Raw genomic sequence first — 23,393 nt, 5'->3', positions numbered from 1 at the left:
AGGTATTGTTTATTCAGAATGTATTCATTCTGTCTCCAGCATAACTTGACATCCCACAGACCGATCACTGAAATCCAATAAACATTGAAACTCAATTTTTGCATCAGAACCATGCATTTTGTCCGAGGTAAGGCATGTATTTCACTAAATACGTTCCATCTGATTCATCCACGTTAAATGAGAATGACAGATTCCCAGATAAATTGATCAAATATTTGGTCTATGGTTGGTAACTAGAATACTAGAATAAGCGTATTAAATCTCCGAAATGAGATATACTTTCCCAGACTTTGAATGACTCATAGCTCTTTTCTAAACCCCTTCCTACTTTCTACAATTACTTCTGAAGACTAGACCTCAGACCTTACCATAACATGCCCAGAACAGTCCATTAATATTCTACACAGCAATATCACCTCCCCTCCCATCCATCCTACTGTTGTTTTATTCCAAAATATTGTCTCTAATCTGTAAATGCAATCTACAGTGTTAGTCTCTAGGCTTGGGACCACACATCTGATTCTATCCAAATACAAGTTCTTCAAATAAGCCCAGCTTACCAAGCAATTTAACAGTGATCTCTTCCTATTATTGAACCTACAACTTTTATAGATTTATTTTGAGCCATACATTCTCCCCAAGAGCTAAAAAAGACAATGACAAAGAACCCACACACACTAGGCAGCCTTTAAGAAACCTTCCTGAGGGTGTGAAAGTTCCCTGTTTACCGACATTTTTTTTGGATTCATTAAGCAATTTTAATACAGTTAGCATGAATTACAACAAATATCTTCAGGAAAGATCAGTCTGATTAGAAGTTAGTATCATTGGGATCCATTTCAAATGAATCACCCTGTAAGCAGCGAGGCATTTCATTTTTCTCCTTCCCTTTAGAACTAGGTTATTTGTACACCTCTACAAAACAGGACACCAAATAAAAAAAAAAAAAGCCATGACTGAAGAGCAAAAACAATTAAATGAAGACCTTTTTAAGTTAACAGGGTTCTACCAGTTTCCAAAGAGTTTATTAGCCACCATTTAATAATAAAAATATAGACACAATGAAGTACATAAAAATATAGACACAATGAAGTACAGAATTATCAGGATAGTATGATTACATCTTTCTTTAAAAATAAAGAAAGCCAAACTAACTACAGAATATTTTTATATTGTGGATGTAACCTTGCCATTTGTCCACATCTGACAGGAGCATTTTTATCTTCTTCCACTTTTCTAGCTGACAACTACCAAAACGAAGTCACAAAGAACAGGTCATTGGGAAGGTTTTACAGAATAAAGAATTTGGAATGGGCTCAGAAGGTAGATCCAAATATGCTATCACAAAAATAAGTTCAGTTCTCATGTTGATACAAGTTTTCCTCTGTATGTTAGATCCAAATGAAGACCATATGCTACATACATATGTAGGTTTGTGACAGACAGACAGACATTTGGCAGGAAAATGTTACAATTGTTCAACCAGTCATATTACCAATTATATTTGAAATGTTATCTTTCAGGCACTATGGACATATTAAATTATAGCCAAATAGCATCCACTAGGATAACTTCTCTAATCCCACCAAATTCGCAATTAGTGTGTAAGATCTGGAATATATACATTTGCAATTAGGTGCATTAAAGATCAAAAGTTACTTAGACCCTTACATGAAAATGTTTCAGCTAAAAAAAAAAAAAAAAGAAAAAAGCTGAATAAAAAGCCATACAGGAACACAAAAAGCTGTAAACCAAGATATAGACCAATTGCTGTGTTATGAAATTATACAACATTGTGTACAAGGGACCAGCCAATCCTGACAAGAAATGAGGTTTGCAAGGCTCATGCAAGTTGGTACTTATTTGTCATTCATTTCCAGGGCCTAGAACACACAGATAGATATTTCACTTATGTTTTTGGGGGGATCAGCGGGCTGAGGAAGGGAGGGAGGGAGAACGAGCGCATTAATGCTTTTCCAGTTATCCACTAAGAGTTTTTAAAAATTATATTCCCCATGTATCATTGTTTCTATTCAGTACTGACAGATCACTCCTACCAACAGCAAGGACTGGGAAAGATCTGGCGATATTACTCAGTTCTAATCTAATGCCATCACAGTGGCTGTATCTGTTCTACTCAAAAGTAAAATCGGCTATTTCTGATCTAGTGACTTTGATACAGCCTTACCACAAACTGCTGGACAAATCTACTAACTTGCTGCTGCCTAAAGGGTCAGGTTATGCTCCCACGCTCATTGCTCCTACCTGCACGTTCTCATTTCTTCCTTTTCACCATTTTAACACTTTCTGAACTCTTATTTGAGCTGATCCAACTCACTAAGCAAGAAAAAAAAAAAGTCACCTTTTTGCTGGGTTCGTGAGATAAATCAGTTCACAAGCAGGAGTCAGAGACTGAGCAAAATGAAGCAAGAGCTGGGCTCAGGAAATGGAAACAATGTCTTTCAGCAACAGCACTGACAATGGCTAACCCAGTTTCAGGAAACCTAACTGGGTGCTTGGAAAGCTACCTCCATACTCTTTGTTCTGTCCCGGCTATGAGATCTTCAGAACTATTTGTCTTTTTTTTTTTTTTTTTTTAAACCATCCATTAAATTCTTAAGCTATCAAAGTACTTCAAGAGTTATGACTGTATAAATAGACCATAATTCAAAGTACTTTAGCTGTCTTCAGATTAATTCACAATCATTACTGAAGTTGGATGAACAGTAAAAGCATCTCATCTGCAACAAATTTGCTTTGAACTAGTTGTCTAATTTGTTTAATTTTGAAAGGTCAAGAAACTTTCACAACTTTATCCTTACCATAATTCACAATATTAATGATACTGATCACAGCAGTCTTTTCTACAGTTGCATCAAAAAAGAATGTCATAACATGCTTGGGTTCTAAGTTCACAACTCAGTTCACATTTCAGTGAAGTTTACTTCACTCTCTAGTCAATTTTCAGAAAGAAGAGTTACTATTTTAAGATTTATTTTTCATTATGCATCTATTTAAATTAATATTATAGCCCCTGCATAGACTTTTAAAAGCATATGGATATGTAATATTAAGTTTTGAATACGTCACCGTTTGAGATAATCTAGCACTGGATTTAGAATATCCCAGAGAAATATCCCACGACGGTTTCCAGCCACAGTGGCCTAGTTGCTCACAGTTCCCACAGAGAAACCTGAGAGAATCATGCATGTGCCTCCCTTCTACGGAAGTACTGCTTATCTATGAGAAATGCATGTAATATCTGCAAGTCTGATAAAGATGAAAGGGCCCAAGAATACTGCCAAATAAGGGCTTTACACATAAGGCAGAGGATACATACTGCATCTATCGAAGAATTTCACTTTTCAGAGGGGACAGGAAGAGAGGAAGAGGGAGAAAAATGGGTGCTGTGAGAAAAGGAATGTGAAACGTGTCTGATTGATCCAGTTTAGTCAATAATCTGACATAAAAAAAAATGCATTCTTCATAAACTGGATCAACAAAACATCTAGCAACGGACCTGACCTCTCAATTGAAAAGTTTGTTTCTTCCAACTGACATGCATTTACAATCAGAAGGGTAGTTTTCAGTTGTTACTTAAGTAGCACAGCTTTTCATCTAATTTCTTCACATCTAGCTATTGTCTCAGTGGCAGCAACTACAAAGAGAAAGAAGTACTTACCTACCAGCAACAATTTTTGTTCAAATTGATACTTTCAGGGACTCTTCTTCCTCACTTTCATTTTGAAGCCTACTTAATTCTCTGAAAATAGAAGAGGAAAAGAAGACCATTAGTTTTTAATCTGTGTTTTCATCCTTTGTCTGCTACATGCAGTATTCAAGAGATGCATGTAAACATTCTTATTTAAAAAACTGCTCAGTTTTACATAATTTGTGATTAGACAACTGACACATAGCACAACTCTTATGAAAACAGAAATTAATACACATGAACAACAACATTTTATATTGTGGTTCAACAAAATAGCAACTGCCTGCACAGTTGCCAAAAAAAACAAAGGTTAAGTATAGGCCTTCAATGCGGCTGGGAAACAAATTCAGGAAGTGAGAGGGGAAAAAAAAACAACAGTGGAGTAATTCTTAGGATATATATAGACAGGCTTTAAAAGAAAAAAAAAAATGCGAAAAAATATACAACCAAGATCCTAAAACCCAGTGCCAGATGCCAGAAACTAAAATAGGAAACTACTCAAACATTTGCTACAGGGAAAAAAATAGGCTCTACCTTTAAACCACATGTAAGAAAACTAAGCTGTTCTATACTACGTACTTATGTTCATACATAATACACACAGACTGTACAAAATAATACAATATATTTTAAATAAAATCTTAGTTTTGGGTTATCAAGGCATGGAGTTACTACATCATGGTAGTCTCGCTACTCCAGAACAGTTGTATACCACTGAACGAGGTGTCGATTGCTGGCCATTTAATAGAAAAAGCAATCAAAAGCTGCAAATAGAGGACTTTGAGATAGCGTAAATTGGATATGGAAAAAGCTAATTTATGAACTTAACTTCAAGGAAGGGAACAAAATTGCGGAAGTTAGCAAAAAGAAAAATAAATAGGAAACCAATTAGACTAACAATAGTGCTAGGAATAGGAGTGAAGAGAAAACGATAAGTGCTTCTGATAACTGTATTTTACTGCAATGAGGACTCTGCCAAATTAATAACTTTCAATCAAAAATGAGATTAAGTGATTTTATATTTCTAAAAGAAGTTCAGCAATGGTACTGTCAAATGAACAAGTTGAACTGGCAACTCTAAAAATCTCAAGCAGCAACAGTGATAAAAAAAATCAAAAAGAAAGAAAGGGCTGAATTCTGTATTTTTTTCATTCATGCAATAAATTATTTAAAATAATCTGCACCTACAATGTCAGAGCCCATGAACTTCCAAAAATTGAATGCCTGGGGGAAACAGTGAGATGGCCTATTTTCATTTCCATTTGAGATTGATAGTTCCAGTATACTTCAGCTAAGGTGGCACTCAATAAAAATGTACAGCTTTTCCCATGATAAAGAATCTCAGAAATCCAAAGCAAAAACACAACAGTTACCCCACATACAAGCAGTAACAACAGGATTTTAGCTTTCCAGTAAAACTAAACTAGTTCTTTTATTGCACCTCTCATCAAATCAGTTACACTGCCTGTGTCACAACAATGGAGAATTGAAGCTATTGGCTAGAGGGCAGTTGGCAAGCCAAGAAAAACTGAGTATGGAGCCCACCTGTTCCAAGAGCTGCCCCTGTAGGGGAGCCATTAGAGCACAGCCCAGAATGATGGTTAGTATTAGTTTCATGAGGCATTAGGCTGTATCTTCTTACAAGTCCATATTCGCAACTCCAATACCAAGCACAAAGCAGCATACTACATAAGCCACACATACGGAAAAATAGATTTAAGCAGATTGACTCATAGTAAACAAAGTGGCAATGTTAAAAGTTCATGTAATGAAAAGAATTACTAGTAAATTTACAAGTTGATGCATCTATAAGCAATGGAACTACAGGCAGTCCACCAAAAGGCCAGAGTCATACTAGGCTGGGCACTTCACCACACCCTACAAAAAGCTCCACAAAATTGTCAGCTGTGATATACTAAAAAAGATAAAAACAGACCAGAACAATAAGAAGAAAGAATGTATATATTTCCATCTTTTTTCCATACAGACATACAAATCAGCTTAAAGTAGCTACTTAAAAGTTCTTGACAAATGTTGCAAGGAAACAAAAAAAAAAGAAGTTTCAATGTATTTTATACCTCTGCTCCAAGCAAATTTTTCCACAATGTGAGTAACTCCAAAAACACTACAAAACAGTGAAATATACTGAGTCGGTTTAACATGAAGCTGTGCAGCCCAGCTCCACTTAACAGATTCTATCTGTACAGCAATAACATTTTAACTCAAGTTTTGCGCACCGTTTTGCAACCACCTATGCACTGGTTGTAGAATGTTTTTGTAGTCCATAACCTGCTCAGAGTAAGTTGCAAAGTAACAAATGTTGTACTAAAGTCGAGGTGTAGAAGATGAGTAATTTTTTCTCTATCAATAAATCTATTACTAAGAGGAAAAAAATTAAACCCTATATTTAAGATCATCCTAACTAATGTAAAGGGACTACCTGCTCCCAGATTTCGCTAGGAAACTCTGGAAAAAAATAGCCAGCCTATTCTGTCATTCAAAAGTTAACAGCTACCCAGAAGCTTACAATTTGCCAACCTGATATTATTAATACATCCTTGAAAACTGATCTTTATAAATACCCACAACTATTTAAAAAATTTTTGCATCTACTGTTCAATCACCTTGGCAAAATTTACAAACATCACTAGATTAATTGGACAGAGGTGCCTTCCAGACAGGTCTGCCCCTACCCCCTGCACATCTTTTTGATGATAAAGGTCATGAAGTGACCTCACCATAGGAAAACTTTGGTTATGTGCCTGATTCTGACTTCAAATTACTGGGTACATTGTACGTACTTGCTACCTTTTATTTTTATTAAAATGAATTTATTTATAAAAATATATCCTTATAAGAGGTCCAATACTAAGCTTAATCCAATTTCTTGCATTACAGGGACCTATTCAAAACAAAGTCCAAAACACCTTTTCAATACTTTTCATGTACTTTGAATGAATTTTAAAAACACACAAAATTGGAATGCACAACAGCATTCAAATTCAGAGAACAGAATTCAAGGATGCCAGCTACGCCATAGGTCCCTGCAATCACAGAATGTGTTAAATGAAAACATTCTCATCACCTCATGAATAGAAAGGAGAGAAAAAAAGAAAAACAAAACACTTCTGTCCTCCCTTCTCCATCCTACGGGGGCAAACTCATTTGAATTTGAATGCAGACACTAGACCCCCATGCCGGGCCTGAACTGTTTTCCCACTACTACAGGAAGAACCAGACACCTCAACTCAAAATCCCTTTGGTCAGTGGCAAATTGCCTCTGCTTCAGAAAAAAAATGGATAAAGCACCCAAATGTAAACTATGCACCAAGAAGAAATAAACAAATAAATAAATAAATATTCTCTCCTGTTCCCTGCAGGCTACCAGTACAAGCCCTGAAGAACAGAATATGTAAAATTGTAAACATTATGACAAACAACAACCAAATCTTTTCTCAGCTGTGCTATCCTTCTCCGAAATTTCTATTATTCTAGAACTGAAAAATCTCAGATGCACGTCTTTAAGCTTTACCTCTGGGATCAACTTTATCATCTTACAGAGTCCTACTACATAACTGTACCAAAGACCATCTTGAACCCCTGAGTTTCTCCCTGCTACTATTTTTTCAAGACTAGACTGATTTTCAAACTCGTTTTGTTACTAGATTTATCCCTTAGATGCAGTTATTTCGTATTATTTCTCTCTCCCATATACTCTCTAACACTCAGCAAAGACTATTGTTATTTCTTTCTAGGCTTCGCTTGCCAAATTCTCTTTCATTCTCCTTCAAGAAGGCAAGCTCAACTTTAGCATAATCACGCTAAGTTCTTTTCTTTCCTTGATCTTTTGAGAGACTCGGCCTTTTCTGAGTGTGACTGATCAGAGCTATATACCATGTCCTAAATGCAAATGAACCAGTGCTTTATTGGCTGGTACTAACAACCTTTTTTAAATGCTAGAAACCACCTCATGTGGCTTAGAATCACGTTACTGCTGCAGAGCCACATCATCTGAGAAGGAAACATATGAGGAGCTGGGTCATACCACAGCCATCTATCTCTGATTAGCAGCCAGGAGCTCTTCTCAGCACTTGAGTATGTGAATTTGCAATTTTTTTTTTATTACTATTTTCTTTTATTGAACTTAAACCACTGTTTATAACTCCAAACACATAAACCATCTACTAAGCATGATAATCCCATCTCCTTGGCATTTCGGAAGCAGTCAGACCAGCTTTGTAGCAAGGTCAGTAACTTGCTCATTTCAGTGTTGGCTCTATTATTTCAAGTAGCTGGCAGTGAAGTGACTAAAATTATGTTAAGAAAAATATTACGTAAGACAATAAATTTATTCCAACAAAATCATTAAAAAACACAGAACAACAACATGAGCTACATTGTTACAATGAACATTTTTTTCCACTTGTGATAAACAAAAACAAGGAAAAAATTATTCCTCCAGTAAACCAAGTGAGGCTCCAAACAAGTGCTTTCAAGTTTAAAATCAGAGAATGTTACTTCAATGGTGAAGCATTTATTTAGCTGAAAAAAAAAGGAACTTAATTTCTCTTATACCCATCAACCCACCTGTCTGATACCAGCTTTAGTTGCTAACAGTAAGTAGGTTTCCTTAAACAAACATCGAAAGAAAATACAACACAGGGGAACAGAGAGAAAAATAGTCTGTATGGGTAAAATAATCTTTATATAAGTCTAAGATTCATTACTACTAAGAGCTAAAGAAAAGCTAGAATATACTGAACCCATAATATTTAAGGATTCAATCCAAAACATCTAACTTATCCTGCAGAAAGGATAAAGGCTCTCAGGAATTAGCTGTTATGCAGTGAAGTGCAAGGGATTCTTTCCGCTGCTCAGTTTGTAGTAAAGGTTCCCCTTTCAACAAGCTTTGACTACTGCAGGTCTGAGAAGGACACAGAATTGTTTAACAAAATTCTACTTTAATCAGACAAGATGCAGATTTAGAAGTATTATATTCCCCTCCAAGTCCTCCAAACAAGCCTAAATGACAAGGCTTTCCTCGCTTACATTTTCCCCTTTTCAGGTAGAACTTTGGCACTCTGACTTTATTCTATGCCAGTGCTGTTTTCAGTGGCACAAATAATAATTAGGAACTGAGTTCAGTATCAAAGTGCTTATCCTTACTGGAAGAAAACATAAAACAGATGGTCTAAGATATAAAGTCACTTCGTGATACCAAAAATTTCACACACAATGGTTTCTCAGAGCATAAATATAGAACAGTCAACAAAACCGATACAGTACCCAGAGCGGTATATAATTAACACATTTCCTTTATGAACATATTTAAGCGCCTAATAACTAAGTTATTGAACAACATCCCCAATATTAAAAACATGTTTTAAATATTTGTTATGCATCGGTAAATCACCCTAAATGAAATAAGGCAACTGGACACTTTATAGTTTTGCTAAGCTCTTTCCTGTTCCCCTCTTTCAAGAGGCATTAGGCCAGTCATTTGACTCATTTTTCCCTTTTATTTCAAAAATACATGGCTCTCACTGACACATCACAACGCTCCCAGAAGGAAGATCTGGGAGTACCCCTACCCCTAGATTTTTCACTCGACAAAGTTTCACGTATGCTGTAGTGACATTGCTACTACATTACACACTTGCATGTGTAACACAGATTTCGTGAAAATTAGGGAAAAGGCAGGAAGCACTGGACCTCTCTTAGCTCTCTCAAATCCAGGAAAACGTATGTTGTGTTTCATTTCCCCAGAGTTCCACTTCTTCTCAACCATGTGAAGTGCCATCTGTGCTTCTCAGCCTGGCAAGCTAAAAATCTGCTGTCATTCGTATCACCAATGAGCAAACTAAAGGCAAAGACTTCCTTCTTTAACAAAGTAAGAGGGCTTACAAATGCTAACCTAGTTCTCAGCTCCAAAGTGAGGAGTGGAAGCATAGTTAAATGATCACAGGTAAGGAACGACAGCAAACTGTAGAGTGTCTTCAGAATTTTCTTGATCTCTGTAAACTAATGATAAAACTATGGAGAATAAAACAAGAGCTGGAAATCTCAGAATGTAAACAAAAATATCACTCAATTGACAACATGTTTAGTGGGGTACTACATAAAGTTAGAAGGCACAGTTGGCTCAGGAAGGACAGATATAGCTAAAAAACAAGTAAAGTAAGAAATTTTGTCCTGAATATCTAAGGTTCATACCCTTCTTCTGAGATCCAGATTGTAACAGAAGCCAAACATTCTGAAAGTCTCCACGTAACATTAAAATAAGAATGTTACAGTGATGAAGAGCAAAGAACAGTAAAAATTGCCAAACAAGAAAATTTAAGTGGATGAGGGAGAGGTGGTTTGTTTCTTTTTGATTATATTTTTCTTCTAGACAGCTAGCACAATCATTCAAAGCACCAGAGTTAGTATTAATGAACCACAGAATAGGGCTTTCAGGAAGCAGATCACAGACGTAGCTGAATTTACTTCTAATTAGTAACTGGGTTGACTATTAGTTTTGTGAAAGCGAACCTAAAAATCTGCATCAATATACCAGCGCCTGAAACTTTCCCAGACACTGAAATGCAAATCATCGCGTTAGAACAAGCCCCAAAATACTTTTGGTAAAGGCCAACTGCACTCTTCTAAATAACCCTTGGGAACACTCTTAGGGTTATCACATAGCCAGGAAAACTTCCAAGTGGTACTATGCATGCAACTACCTGCTTTGAAAGCCGAGAGATTAACAGAATGAGCAAATCTCATTCCATGCCAGCTGTCCTCAACACCAGACAATGGTTCACTTTATTAGTGTTGATGCAGCCAAAAGGGATTTGAAATCAAACCATCTTAAGAAAATAAAAACTAAGTGCAGATAAATCTGGAAGAGTACACAAAACTAAGAAAAGGGAAGAAGTGCAAAAAAAGAAAAGAAGCAACCATCTTCAGAAATCTAACAACAATTCAGAAACAAGGACAATGAGACAACTGTCCTTAAACAAAGGCTACTAAAAGAGAAGACTGAAAAAAAACTGTCAGGAAAGCCAAACTAAGAAATTTCTTAACTGAGAACACAGGCACCATGAAGAATGAATAAATGCTGAAACGCTGGCAAAACCCATTGTCTTCAAATAAGGTCAAGAAATTCAGTAAGAAGCAAACCTCTGCTTAAACCTGAGGAAGGAAATTATTTGTGCAGTACAGCCTCATGATTATTTGTTATAGGTTACAGTTATTAGCTCAAAATAGAAGGCCTACCCTATAAAAGAGAAGGGTAGGAAGACAAAGTTTGACAGTGCCAGCAAGAAAAAAAATCTAAGATGAAAACCAGCAAGTTTCACAGAGGAAGAAAGAAAGTACCGTGCAAGTCACTGAAAAACAATAGTGATGTTAAAAATGCAACAAAAAGGAAGATAACTGTAAGTCAAAAATATTTTTTTTCAAATTTTGCATTTATATATAAAAAGGTAGTGGTCCTTGGTATTAATTACGAGGAACTATTTTAAACTGTGGGGTTTGACTCAGCCTATCAAACTTAAGATATTAGGGAGATAGTTCTTTTAAAATTAATACATATACACCTTACTACCCACTACAGAGACCTGTTATTCCCTACAAATACCAAAGCACACATTACTCAGGGAAGTTAACACATAAGTGCCAACAGAACTACTAAGAATCCTTTATTGCATATTAAAACAATTCATATAGTAGCAGATTAAAAGAAAAATAGCATCATATTTTGTGCCACAGAGTTGTTCCCTGTTGCTTCCTGTCTTTTTTCTTTTTCTTCCTTTTTAAAAAGGTAAGTAATTCAAACCTACTCACAGTGAGCCCCCAGTTTGATATTGCTATGGAAATTATACCAGGAACTAGTATACACAGTAATATCCCTACATAATGTCATCTTTCACTTTAAGTTTTTCAAACAATAACCAAATAAAAATCACAGCACTTTATTCCAAAGTCTATCATCAAACAGCTTCAGTGACTCTGCTTTTATTAACTGATTAGTCAAATATCAGTAAGGTGACATTAACAAGACTGAGGTTAACTCTACTGCTGTGATTCAGAACCATCCCAGCAGCTGTGCACATTTCAAAGATGGTATCAATTTCATATTGCTGCCATTGCTGCTCCATGGGAAGGCTATGAACAGCTGCCAGCAGCATTCAGCATCCAGGAAGCTGAGAAAAAAGGAAGAGACAACACTACTCCTTCCCTCGGGGCAAGACAGAGCTGCAGCTTCGTGTTTATCAGACACATGCTAATAAAAAGGTAGATCCTCAAAAAAAGGCCGAGAAGACTATCAGAGCTGAGACTCTATCAATTAAGATCAAAGAAACGGTCAGAGATTTTTAATAAGAGACAGCTCCACGAAAACCTGAAAGACCTTGTCAAAAGTTGTTAGATAGCTGATGATGCCCAATAGTGAAGAAAGCTGAAAATTTTTATTCAATATAATTCTGTTAGCATGAATATTACACAAAAAAACATGAAATTTCTATGATTCAGTACAGCAAAAGAAGTACAAACTTCAAGGAGCCTAGATGTTAAGGGAAAAAACATCTACTAATTCTAAGACAGGTTTAATTTCAGAGAAGTTTCGGGTCTGTCAAGTTGCTCATTTTTGCACAATCATTTTGTGACATACCTTTTCCTTGAATGTGCATACCAATAAATAGACTAAACTAGTATGATATTAAGAAGAAACTATTGCTAAATGTATGCATGAAGGTTCCTCCTGAAGTGCTTCTGCTCCTTTCTTATCCTCTTCTTTTACTATCCATTAGGCAATCTTGCATTCCTCTCTTACTCTTTTGATGCTTAATTTTTGAAGGAAATTTCTAGAAAATTATACATCTTTCCTACTTAGTGATAAAAAGCAAATATCACTTTCAAAATTACATGTTTAGTTTAATCCAGCTGAACTTCATCTACTTCTCTCTTTCAGTCTGCAGTGTATGAAGCTCCCCAACTAAGTCCTTCATTCATTCCCAAAACAAGTAGGTATCTGTAGCAGTGTAGGTTTCCCTGCACTACCCAATGACTGTGTTACAAGCTACCCTGAGTGACCTGTATTAGATTAGAGGATAATCCAGCTTTTATACAGCAAAGAACTTCGTAAATTACACCAATCACCTCTGTTTTCCTTCATAACAACTTTTTCTTAGCCATAGATCACTCTTTCCTATAGCAGTCAGGAGGCATTGACAGAGGCACTAAGACAGGGTGGTACTCAGACACCAAGGAGGAATATAGAATTACGAAATTGGGTTTTCTGCTAAATCCTGATCCCAAGAAAAAAATCGTCAGAAAGAAAAAGGTAGTATATAGGAGAAAACAGGGAAGAATGAAAGAAAAAACACTGAGATGCCATCTTAAGTCTGATGTAAAAGCACATTTTGTAGTAGCTTTTACTATAAGCACAGTTTTACAGAGATGCAGTTTGACAACAGCGCTGTCCATCATTGGACTCATTAGAGAGCCTACTGGATAAGGAAGGACAAACCTGTCACTGTGCTTCAAAAGTCTGTGTCAGGAAATAGAAAGTCTAAAGCTGAAAAGGGCTAGATAAAAGATAGCAGAGAGACAAAACATCTTGTTGAGGCTCAGACTGATTCTTCAAGAACCGATGGCTCCTCTTGCCAAGTATCTTTTCTCCACAGTACACATGCTGACCAAGTAACTCTCAGCAATTACCCCAATATTATAAATGCCACTAGAAATCACAATGAGAGAAACAATATTCCATTTCAGTTTAAGCAGTCCAGCAGAAACTTTTCACACTGATATGTGCTACTAATACACTGCAAAAAGTCTTTATACTGATTTTCCTTAAATACTGCCATACTGGTTTTGTTTTGTTTGTTTGTTTTTTATATTACTTCATGTTAACTGTGCACACCTGGGACTGTTCACCTTCGTAATACAGTAAGGTCTTCACACAGTACATCTAAGCACAGCTGAAGAATTCTCAGATGGGAATTCGCAGTTCACAGCACATTTTTCTCTATAATTACATTTAACCTAGCATAGCAGTAAAAAAAAAAAAAAAAAAACCATAGTCTAAGGGAACCATTGAGCTCTAGATACCCTTCAACACCAAGTGATGGCAGTTAATAAACACTAAGTTGGTACAATATTTTTGAGCAACAACCAAGAAATGAGCTGTCCAAAAGAGCATTCCATACATTTTCATTCCAAAGCACTTACTATTTCAAAAAGCACAGTTAAAGCTATCATCTCTTCCGATAAGAAATGCCTAAACCAGATAAAGAAATAATCAATCTACCTGTCGTTGCTTCTGCCAGGGAAGTTAAAAAGCTTAAACAACAATACTACACATTTGCAAGAGACTTCAGGAGAAAAGCTGCTACCAAAGGTTATCAATCTACAGATCCTCTGTTTATGACTTGGAGGAGCGCTTGAATAACAGAAATGGTGCAGAGTACCATTAGGAGAACAAGCAATTCTTTACTGCGTTAGAAGCCAGGTCAATGGAATACCCCTCCATATGCCCAAAACTGTACCGGCTGAATATGCTTAACCTGCAGGTGCTACTGAACTACACCCACTACTCAAACTTCTCAGCAGGAAACAACAATCTTTATGAACTCCCAGGATACATCTTTGCTGTCTAAAACAGTGTGAACATATTGCAACATTTCATATCAGTGTCAGGACAAAATATATTTAAATAAACTGTGAAAAAGTGTTTCCATATTTACATTGACTACATAAACATTAAGAGAGTCAGAGGAAGGCTCCTTAGACGAATCTTCATGAGCTCTCGAAACAGCACTCAAGCTAATGGGATACGATTCTATTTCCTATTTTTCACATTTATTTTCAAAAATAACCATGCAATTGATGTCTTGGTTGACACTTCTGATGGGACACTAAACCATATCTCCATCCACTAGCTGAGATTTTCAGAAATAAAAAGTTAGACAAATCTACAAAAACAATAAGCCATCAAGATCAATCATTTATCTTCCTAATTAATTGGTTGAAAGACACATTCAAAATTTTATATGGATGTCTTCACCAAGTCAGTATGACTTAGGTATAAGTCATAATTATATTTTCAAAATTTAAACAACTTTCTCAAGTAAAAATACAGAAAGCACTGCAATTATGTCTTCAGATAAATGAATGAGATGCCTTCATTTCAAATATTAAGCCCCATCATTCTACTTCCCTGAGCAAGACAGCATCATGCCTGCAGAAATGCCGTACTGCTCCCTACCAGTTCCCTACGTTTGGCGATAGATGTCACTAGCTCTTGAACAATTCACTTGACTACAGCAGAGGTCTAACCTGGAACAAAAACTCTTTTACAGTGACTATAGTAAATGACAACATCATAAGAAAATCAAGTCTTATTACACGATAATATATTTATCAAATATTTTTTCAACAAGAGTGAAGCATAAATGCAAGAAATATTTACCAATATATCAAAATTCTGTTACACATTCAAACCTTTGGCAATTACATGCCAAGAGAGCATTACTCGACAGGGAGAAAGAGAAGATCACCATACTACATATACTGCAACAGCAAAAACTGTTCATTCTCAACTACGCAACCATCTAATGTGTGAATAACCATACGGACTGTCAGAGGAAGTTGCCTAGCAAACACCCAGAAAGAGGCTAGATGTCAGCGTAGCACAGCACAGAAGAAACACATACATATTTTTCAACTATATTCCATATTTTATCATCATAAATTGAGGCAGGGAGCTAAAGACAAAGGCTCTGGGCAATTTTACTGAAAGTTCACGTTTTTGAAAGAGGTCATTTGCTTCTTGGTCAATAGAAACCTCCTCATTGGCAAAGAGTTTAACAAAGAAATTTATGTAATTGAATACAGTGATAATGTAGCAAATTCATTTTTTAAAAAACTGAGTTCTATGAACCAGTCAGTAAACAGCATGGCACATCTCTTTTCTTTACTACACACACGCACACCTCCAAAAAACTGAAAAAAATCTCCAAAGAGCTTGAAAAGTGCATTTGTAGTCATGAAATCAGATTTATCATAAAGAGTTATGACACTGTTCAAATTCTATCTAGCCAAATTATGGTAAAGTTCAAGATAAGAAATTTAATAAACTAAAGATAAACATTGGGAGGTTCTTGGAATAGAATTCTTAGTTGTTTTACAAAAAGCTCATGGAAGAGCAATGTTTTGAAGGAAGATTCTCACACACAGCAAGCCAGAATTAGCTTCCATAAGATATTCACGGCAATATTCCAAGGCTTCTAAAAACAGTCTTTACCTTGCAGAATTAATAATGTCATGGTGATATGCATTGCTATTACTGTCTTGCAAAAGAAACTTTCTAGCATTACAGAAAATGATTCACCTTAACATTATAAAGTTATGAAGCAAACAACGGGGTGGGTGATTCAGGAGGGTGTCCTAAGCACTACAGTTTAGCACATACAAATAACAGGGCAAAAACTTCAGAAAAGGATTATTCAAAGACTTCCTCAAGTAGCATCTCATACTTGAACAAAAATAAAATAAGAAAAAATAAAATAAAAAGATCCCCAACCTATCATTTAATAGTAGCTACAGACAGCTCTCCTGATTTGCAGATCTATAGTCCAAAGTCTTAAAATGACTACTGGGCTTCTTGCATCTTAGGACAGCTTCTCCTCCTTTATTTGATCCTCATCCCTCCATGAAAACTTGGAACAGTGGAGAGAGGGAGGTTAGAAAATAAGAGGAAGAAACAGTAACTATGTGACAGAACTAGTATATCATGTATGGGGGAGTAGGGGGGAGTGAAGGGGGTGAAAACTGGTTGCAACTGATTTAATAGATAGTCTGAAAATCATCACCTTGAAATGATGCATTATGAGCTGCATAATATGAATTAACTTATCTATCATGACAAACGATCCAGAAAGATCACCCATTTTTAAGACTGCCAGATAATACCCTATAGAATTTTTTTTTTTTTTAAAGTTCTCAATGGCTTTCCAAGATGACCCATTCTGTGCCAGGTGTCCATATCAAAGCTGAGCTCCTTCAGTGTTTTCTTTTTATGTGAAACATACTTTTTTTTCCTCCTTTCCAAAGAAAGCTACAGAAAGCTACACTTTTGCACTACAAAAGGTTATCTTTTCCTTAAAAAGTGCTTGAAGGTCCACACGCATCTTCCTAAGAGACAGCAAAACGTATATCCTGACACACAAATGATGCTTTTGTCAAGTTCACTGCAACTTCATTGTTGTTTTGTTTTGATATGTTATAGCTGAGCCACCTACACATTTTCTCTGTACCGACTGCGTTCCAGCACAAGGCCCCTGGGAGCTAGGCATCGGCAGTTTTAGACTCATATGACAGCACAGGTTGGAAGAGGCCTCTAGAGGTCCCGAGTCCAACCTCCCATTCAAACGCCAGTCACCTATGAGATCAGACCAAGTTGCTCAGCTTTATTCAGCTGGGTCTTGAAAACTTGTAAGACAGAGGCTGCACAGCTGCTCTGAGCAACCACTTCCACAGCACGACTACAATCATGTAGAGGAAGTTCTTCACCCAGTCTGAACCTTCTTTACTTCAGCTTATGACCACTGACTCTTGCGCTCCCACCATACAGCTCAGTAAAGAGCATTGCTCCATCTCCTCAGTGATCTCCTCGAAGGTACCAGCAGGCTGTTGTTAGATCCCCCTGAAGCCTCCTCTTCTCCTGCCAGACAAACCCAGCTCTCTCAGCCTCTCCTCACAGGGCAAGTGCTCCAGCTCCCTAACCCTCCTGGTGGTCCTCCACTGAACTCACTTCAGTTTAATCAATCTTCCCTGTATCGAGGGTTCCAAAACTGGACAAGGTACTGTAGATGTGGTCTAATGAGCCCCAACAGAGAGGGATAATCCCTTCCCCCTATCCACTGGCTGCGCTGTTCATACAGCCTGAGATGTCGCTGGCCTTTTCCTGCAGGGGCATGCAGCTGCTGGCCTACGTTCAGCTTGCTGCCCACCAGGACCCTTGGGTCTTTTCAGCAGAGCTGCTTCCCAGCTTGCCAGTCCCCCACCTGCATCACTGCAGGGTGCCCTTCCTTCCCAGGGCAGGGCATCTGCCCTGTCAACTATAGTTGACACAGTGAACAAAATCTTGAATTTAGGATGCAGAGCAAGTCTGAGATAGGTGAGAAGACTGGTAGGAAGAAAGAAAAACTCAGATGAAAGACCTCACGTACAAGGTGCTTTTGCTGTATTAATGAACAAGATGTTAAAAGTGTAAACAACACTACATTATACAAGTACTTTGCTATATGTGCTGCAAATATTGGTAAGCATGAGATTAGTAAGATAGGTATTACACAAAAAGAGAGGGGATTAATATTGTCCTGGAGGATTCAATTTTCTTCTGATTCCTCACAGGCAAATTCTCTTAATGAAAAAAGTCTTTCAATGGGCACTCAAAACTTTTGACTTAGTATCTTGGGGCTAACTTTACAGCTCTAGATATTTATACTTGCAGTCTAAATCAACAGACATCAAACTACAAATCAAACAGTGAGATATTTTGTAGCATAGCCATTCACAGATCCCAGTTAAGTGATCTATAAAAAAAAAAAAAAAAGTAATAAAGAAAAGCCAGGTTATTGTTAGTACCTGGGAGACAGACCTTCATGAGAAAGCATTTCAGAGCATGCAAATCATTAGAACACTGATAAATTTTGAAAAATCATGTCAAAAGAGCCCTGAATTGGGTATTCAGCATGAAGGTACACATAACACATCTCCAGAGAATTCTGTGAAAATGTTTCTAGTGAAACGTACAGGCGCTAGAGACTGAAGGTAATGAAACAGTAAAAGAGAAAATTAACAAGGTACAGTACGAAAAGCACATAACAAATAGTAAGTGAGGCCACATATTATTTGGGACCAAGAAAAAAAAGATATGTTGCTCACTGAACACAATCTATGCCATTCTACTCCATATACTAAAAGAAACATTGTAAGGAAAAATGCAACATTTAACCACGTATTTACGGGCTGGGTTACAGTTTTACAAGAATCTCTGGCATTTCATGATTTATGAGAGCTTGATCTTGAAACTTCTAACTTTGAAGACGGCTGTTGTTACATAATAGCAAAACATACGCGTGATTTTCCTAAAAACCACACACATCACCTGCAGGTTATATTCATCCTATAACAGATGCATATTAATGCAATCATACATAGCATGCATCATCTGCATTTGTTTTCCTTATTGTATTGGAAGCATAATCTATGACCAAACAGCAAGCTTTTGAATGAGTCCAGAAAAAAAATGAAGCCACATTTTGCTTTGACACTAGCTCCCCCTCCAGACCAGCCTAACATTTTAGTAATTATTTTTTACTTAAAATTCTGGTTTAACGAGATTTAAATACCTAAGTCCAGATCTTCTTCACCTTGATCCCCTTAAAATTCAGTGAACAGACTGATCAGATAAAAAATAATTTCGTACATGCATTTTTTACTGAGCATAAACTCCAAGACTAGAAAATTCATTCAGTTTAACACAGATCTGACAGATAAAGCAGCAATTCTATACAGCTACAGAGAGACAGGAGTGGACTGAAAATACAATTTTTCAGGTTAATCCTGTGAATGGTCTGTAATATCTGTAATATATGCAAACTTCCCTGTACAATCAAGCCTCTGTTTGCAGAGCCACAGATGCCAAAACAAAAGGAAGTCACTATGTGGTTTAGTATTACCTTTGCTAATTCACTTTGTATCCCAGCAAGCACTGATAACACTGTTTTTTCTTGTTCTAATATTAGCTAGACCTAACATCTTTTAAGTTGCTCAGCTATTGTGTCTTAGTTTGTTTAGAATTTTGCCAGTTACAAAAGTAAAAGAGAGTTACTACTTGCTGCCTGACCTGCTGTGCTTCTCTGTTGTCAAGCGTCCTGGCAGAGACATCACTGAGCAAGTGAATTTGCATGATTTGACATTCCAGGCTGATTCCTACTTCCCTCATTACTGAGCTGCTTCCTCAGAAAATATGAATAATTGATTATACTTTGAACCTGAAAAAAGGTTATCTCATTATGTTTTGCTGGGAAAACATGCAAACTCTGCAATACGATAGTTTGCCAGTTACAGGTACAGATAGGTACGTACCCTACCTAACGTATATAAAACCCTAAGAAGTATCAATAAAAATTTGGTAGTAAGCATGTTTGTAATAACCGGAGAAATTGATATTACTGGAAATACATCAAAGTATAGTCACTAATTTTATAAGTTCTAATAACTAGCTCTCTTTAATAATGGAAAGAATTATAACAGAGTCTTCTGTAAAACCGCCCAAAGCAAGAGCCACGCAGGCAATGCTGACTTTTTTTTTCAGCTCAGACTTCTCCAAAGTTTTTGATAATTTACACTGGAGAATGACTTTGAACAAAAATTGACTAATGCTAGAAAAGCCAAGAACCTTTTCATGCTTAAACACTCTTTTTGAAGTATTTACTCCATCAGCTTTCAATTAATGCCTACATAACAAGACATCAAAACACTGCATTTTGGGGTAAAGGAAGCATGCGTGTGTGCATACATCAGCGTTCGCACACACGCTGTATTTGTCATACCGAAAGCGAAGAACATGCTAAACGCTTGGTTGTTTCCCCCACCCACACCCACACCCCATGTGGACGACAGGGCGCTGACCACGCTATGTTACCGCAGGTTGTGCTGTGTGCGCTGCGCACACCGAGGCAGGTACTGCCCCAAGGAACTCAGCCCTCCAACAAGCAACGCGTCAGCTGATGTCTGTGCCTGGAGGCTCTTTGGTACAGCCTGGACCGTGCACGATGCGGTAAACGCCACCGAATAACAGGATGAAGTGAGAGGATGCTTAGGGCAAATCAGCAACATTTAGCTTGCTCTCCGCTGCGCCCTTTCCTCCGGTCTCTGCCTACTTCTGAGAGCAGAGGGTCGCAGCCCGGTCTTTGGAGAGCACCGGGGGTGCGCACACACGTGTGACAGACCCGAGCAGACGTTAAGCACAAACTTGAGGGAAAAAAACACCTCACCAGCAACAGAGCCCGAGAGCAGAGCGCAGCAAGGCGCTGAAAAGCGGGGCAGGTCGGGGAGAGCCGCGAGCAGCACCCGCCGGCTCCGCACCCCGCACTTCCCCGAGCGGCCCGGGCCGTGAGGCGCGGCCCCGCCGCCAGCAGCCGAGCAGCTCCCCTCAGGCGGCCGCGGCTCCGGGGATGAGGGGACCCGGAGGCCGCCCATCGCCCCTCCGCTCCCCGCCGGGCTCCCCCCGGGGCCCGGCCCCGGCCTCCCCGCTCCGCCCGGCGGCCCGGGCCCCTTGCTCAGGTGCGGGAGCCGGGCTCGGGGCTGGGGCCGCCCCCCCCTCCCCCTTCCCGGCGGCTGTTGCTGAGCAGCGGCGGCGCCAGGCCCGGGGGCTCGGCGCCCGCCTCCCCCGCTCGCGCCCCCGACCCCCGCATCCCCTTACCCGAGGGCCGGCGCCGCTGCCGGGGCCGAGGCTGCGGAGAGACGCCGGGGCGAGGAGGAGGAGGAGGAGGAGGAGGAGGAGGATGGGGGGCGGGCAGGGGGTGGGGAAGGGGGGCAGCGGGGCGCGGAGACGGAAGCGCGCAGCCCCAGCCCCAGCCCCAGCCCCAGCCGCCGCCGCCGGACTGCGAGACGGGGCGCGAGACGCTGACAGCGCGCGCGCGAGCCGAGGGCGGGCAGCGCCCGCGCCTGACAGCGAAGGCAGCGGGGCGTGCGGCGGCGGCGCGCGCGACCGACGGCTCGCGCGCGCGCCCCCGCCAGGGTAAAGGAGCGGGGGGGGGGGGAGGGGGGGGGGGAGAGGGAAGGCGGCCTATGGGAGCGCGAGCCGGCCTCCCGCTGCTGCCCCAGCGCTCTCGTCATGGAGCGCGGGGAGCGCGCATGCGCCTCGAGGGGAGCATCCAGCCCCCCCCCCCCTCCCCGCGCATCTCCGCGTGCCCCCACCCCAACGGGCGGCGCCCGCGCGGCATCACCACACGCACGCCGCCCCCCCCCCCCCCGCCCGACCCCGGTGTGTGTGTGAGGGGCTGCGGCTCCCGGCCCCGCCGCTGCCGCCCCGCTTCCTGCGGGGGACGTGGCGAGGAAATGAGGCGCTCGGAAGGGGAACTGCGGAGCGAGCGCCTCACGCCGCGGCCGGGTCCCCGCCAGCCCCGGGCGGAGCTCGCCGGGCCCCTAAAGCGGTCACCCGGCCCGGTCCTGCCCCGGCCCGGCGCCCCGAAACGTTTCCTCAGCGCACATAAAGCCCGCTGAGCTCAGGCAGATGCCGCATTTCAGGGCGTTTAACGCCGCAACCTGATTCACTGCGTTCAGCTGTGGAAACCGGGCGCCTTTCCGAAGTTGGTAACGTGCAGCCCAAGCGTCTCATGTTCCCGGGAGATGAGGTGGCAGAGGTGGGAAGGCAGCAGGAGCTTGTTTCGGAGCTCCCCGGTTTGTGTAAAAGCCAGAGCTGGCAGGGATGCATCTTTGTAACTGTATCACACCCTCCTTAAAAGCCCTCCCAGTCTCAGAAGAGCCATCCTGCACACCGGCACTCTACCATGTGTTTGTTCACACGTCTTCTCCAGCTTGTTCCACGTGAACCCTAATTTTTTTCCTCCAATATTAATAAACATTCACAAACGTGCTTATAAGACCTATGGAACTGGCCCCGGTTTTCCTCTTTTGACTTTGCGTGGCAGGGGACAGTTGCCTGCTCATGTGGAGCTCAGGTCACAGTCGCTGCAAGCATTGTTTGGGGGACAGACAGAAGAATTATAAAGTTCTCTTCCCGCAGCAACCTTCCAGAGAGGTCTGGAAATGCAAAACTAATGAATGTATCTCTTTTCCCTTAGGTTTTAATTCCTAACTGATGATACAAGAGATTAGTTTAGAAATTGAAACAGTAAGCAGATTGCCAATGGCTCTCAAATATTGAGTTGCTGCTGCTAGTCCCTATTACTGTGATAGTTATTAGTATAATAACTAACAATTATATTGCAGTAATGCCTGCAGTCAAGGACTTGGATTCCAAAACCCACTGGGTCAGATAGAATGGTTTAAACAGTTAAAAGAGCGAACAGCTTGCTGCTTCAAAAGAGCTTACGGAGGTGATGTAGATCCATCAGTAAACTACTGCTAATACATGCATAATGAAAAAAAGAAAAACTGAACTATCATTAACAAACTTAAACTTGTTAACCTACCACCCCTTCAAAGAAAAAACAACAACAACAACAAAAACAGTGCAACAACTCAAAAACATTTGAAAAGTCTAAATACATGCAGAAAGGCCAAAAGTGCATGCAGTGCAGGTAAGGGAAGGCAGTTGCATCAAGATAATCCAGAAACTAAAGCACAGTTTTCCAAAGGACCCATTTAACCACAGACTGCCTTTGCTTGGAGGATCTCACCTAAAGGAAGATTCTGGACGAAAAGAAAATTGTCCAGGGAGACATCTGAAAACTGAAGAGCTTCTCCTAATAGGTCTTGTCTGTCTAGTGGGAAATTACTATTTTATAGACATAAATAAATCTGGCCCCTAACCCACAAAAGATTAGGGTACATTCCATGTGAGTGCTTCTGAGATACAATGTCCACAAACTGGCAGAAAATCAAGGCTGAAATAAATGGGCTATTTCATTAATATGCCTGTGGTGGTTTCAGCAGTACT

The 23,393-nt window shown here is 39.7% G+C and overlaps 1 protein-coding gene across 5 annotated transcripts in view; it reads right to left on the bottom strand.

Annotated features, from left to right (window-relative positions):
* The window catches only part of FUT8 (fucosyltransferase 8), a 141,118-nt gene that overhangs the window by 69,188 nt on the left and 48,537 nt on the right, over positions 1-23,393 (bottom strand). Inside the window, exons 1-2 of one of the 5 annotated variants that reach the window (XM_083840452.1) lie at positions 21,192-21,506; positions 3,687-3,763 (exon numbers count right to left, since the gene is read on the bottom strand). The gene's annotated coding sequence lies outside the window, so the exon portion shown is untranslated. Of the gene's footprint in view, positions 1-3,682; positions 3,764-21,191; positions 21,507-23,393 lie in introns of those variants that run through there. The other 4 variants (XM_083840450.1, XM_083840454.1, XM_083840451.1 and 1 more) reach the window with 4 other exon arrangements.

Source organism: Anser anser, assembly GCF_964211835.1.
Source record: "Anser anser genome assembly, chromosome: 5".
Lineage (NCBI taxonomy): Eukaryota > Metazoa > Chordata > Aves > Anseriformes > Anatidae > Anser > Anser anser.
The sequence above is the reverse complement of the archived record's forward strand: the minus strand, read 5'-3'. Positions and strand labels throughout refer to the sequence as shown.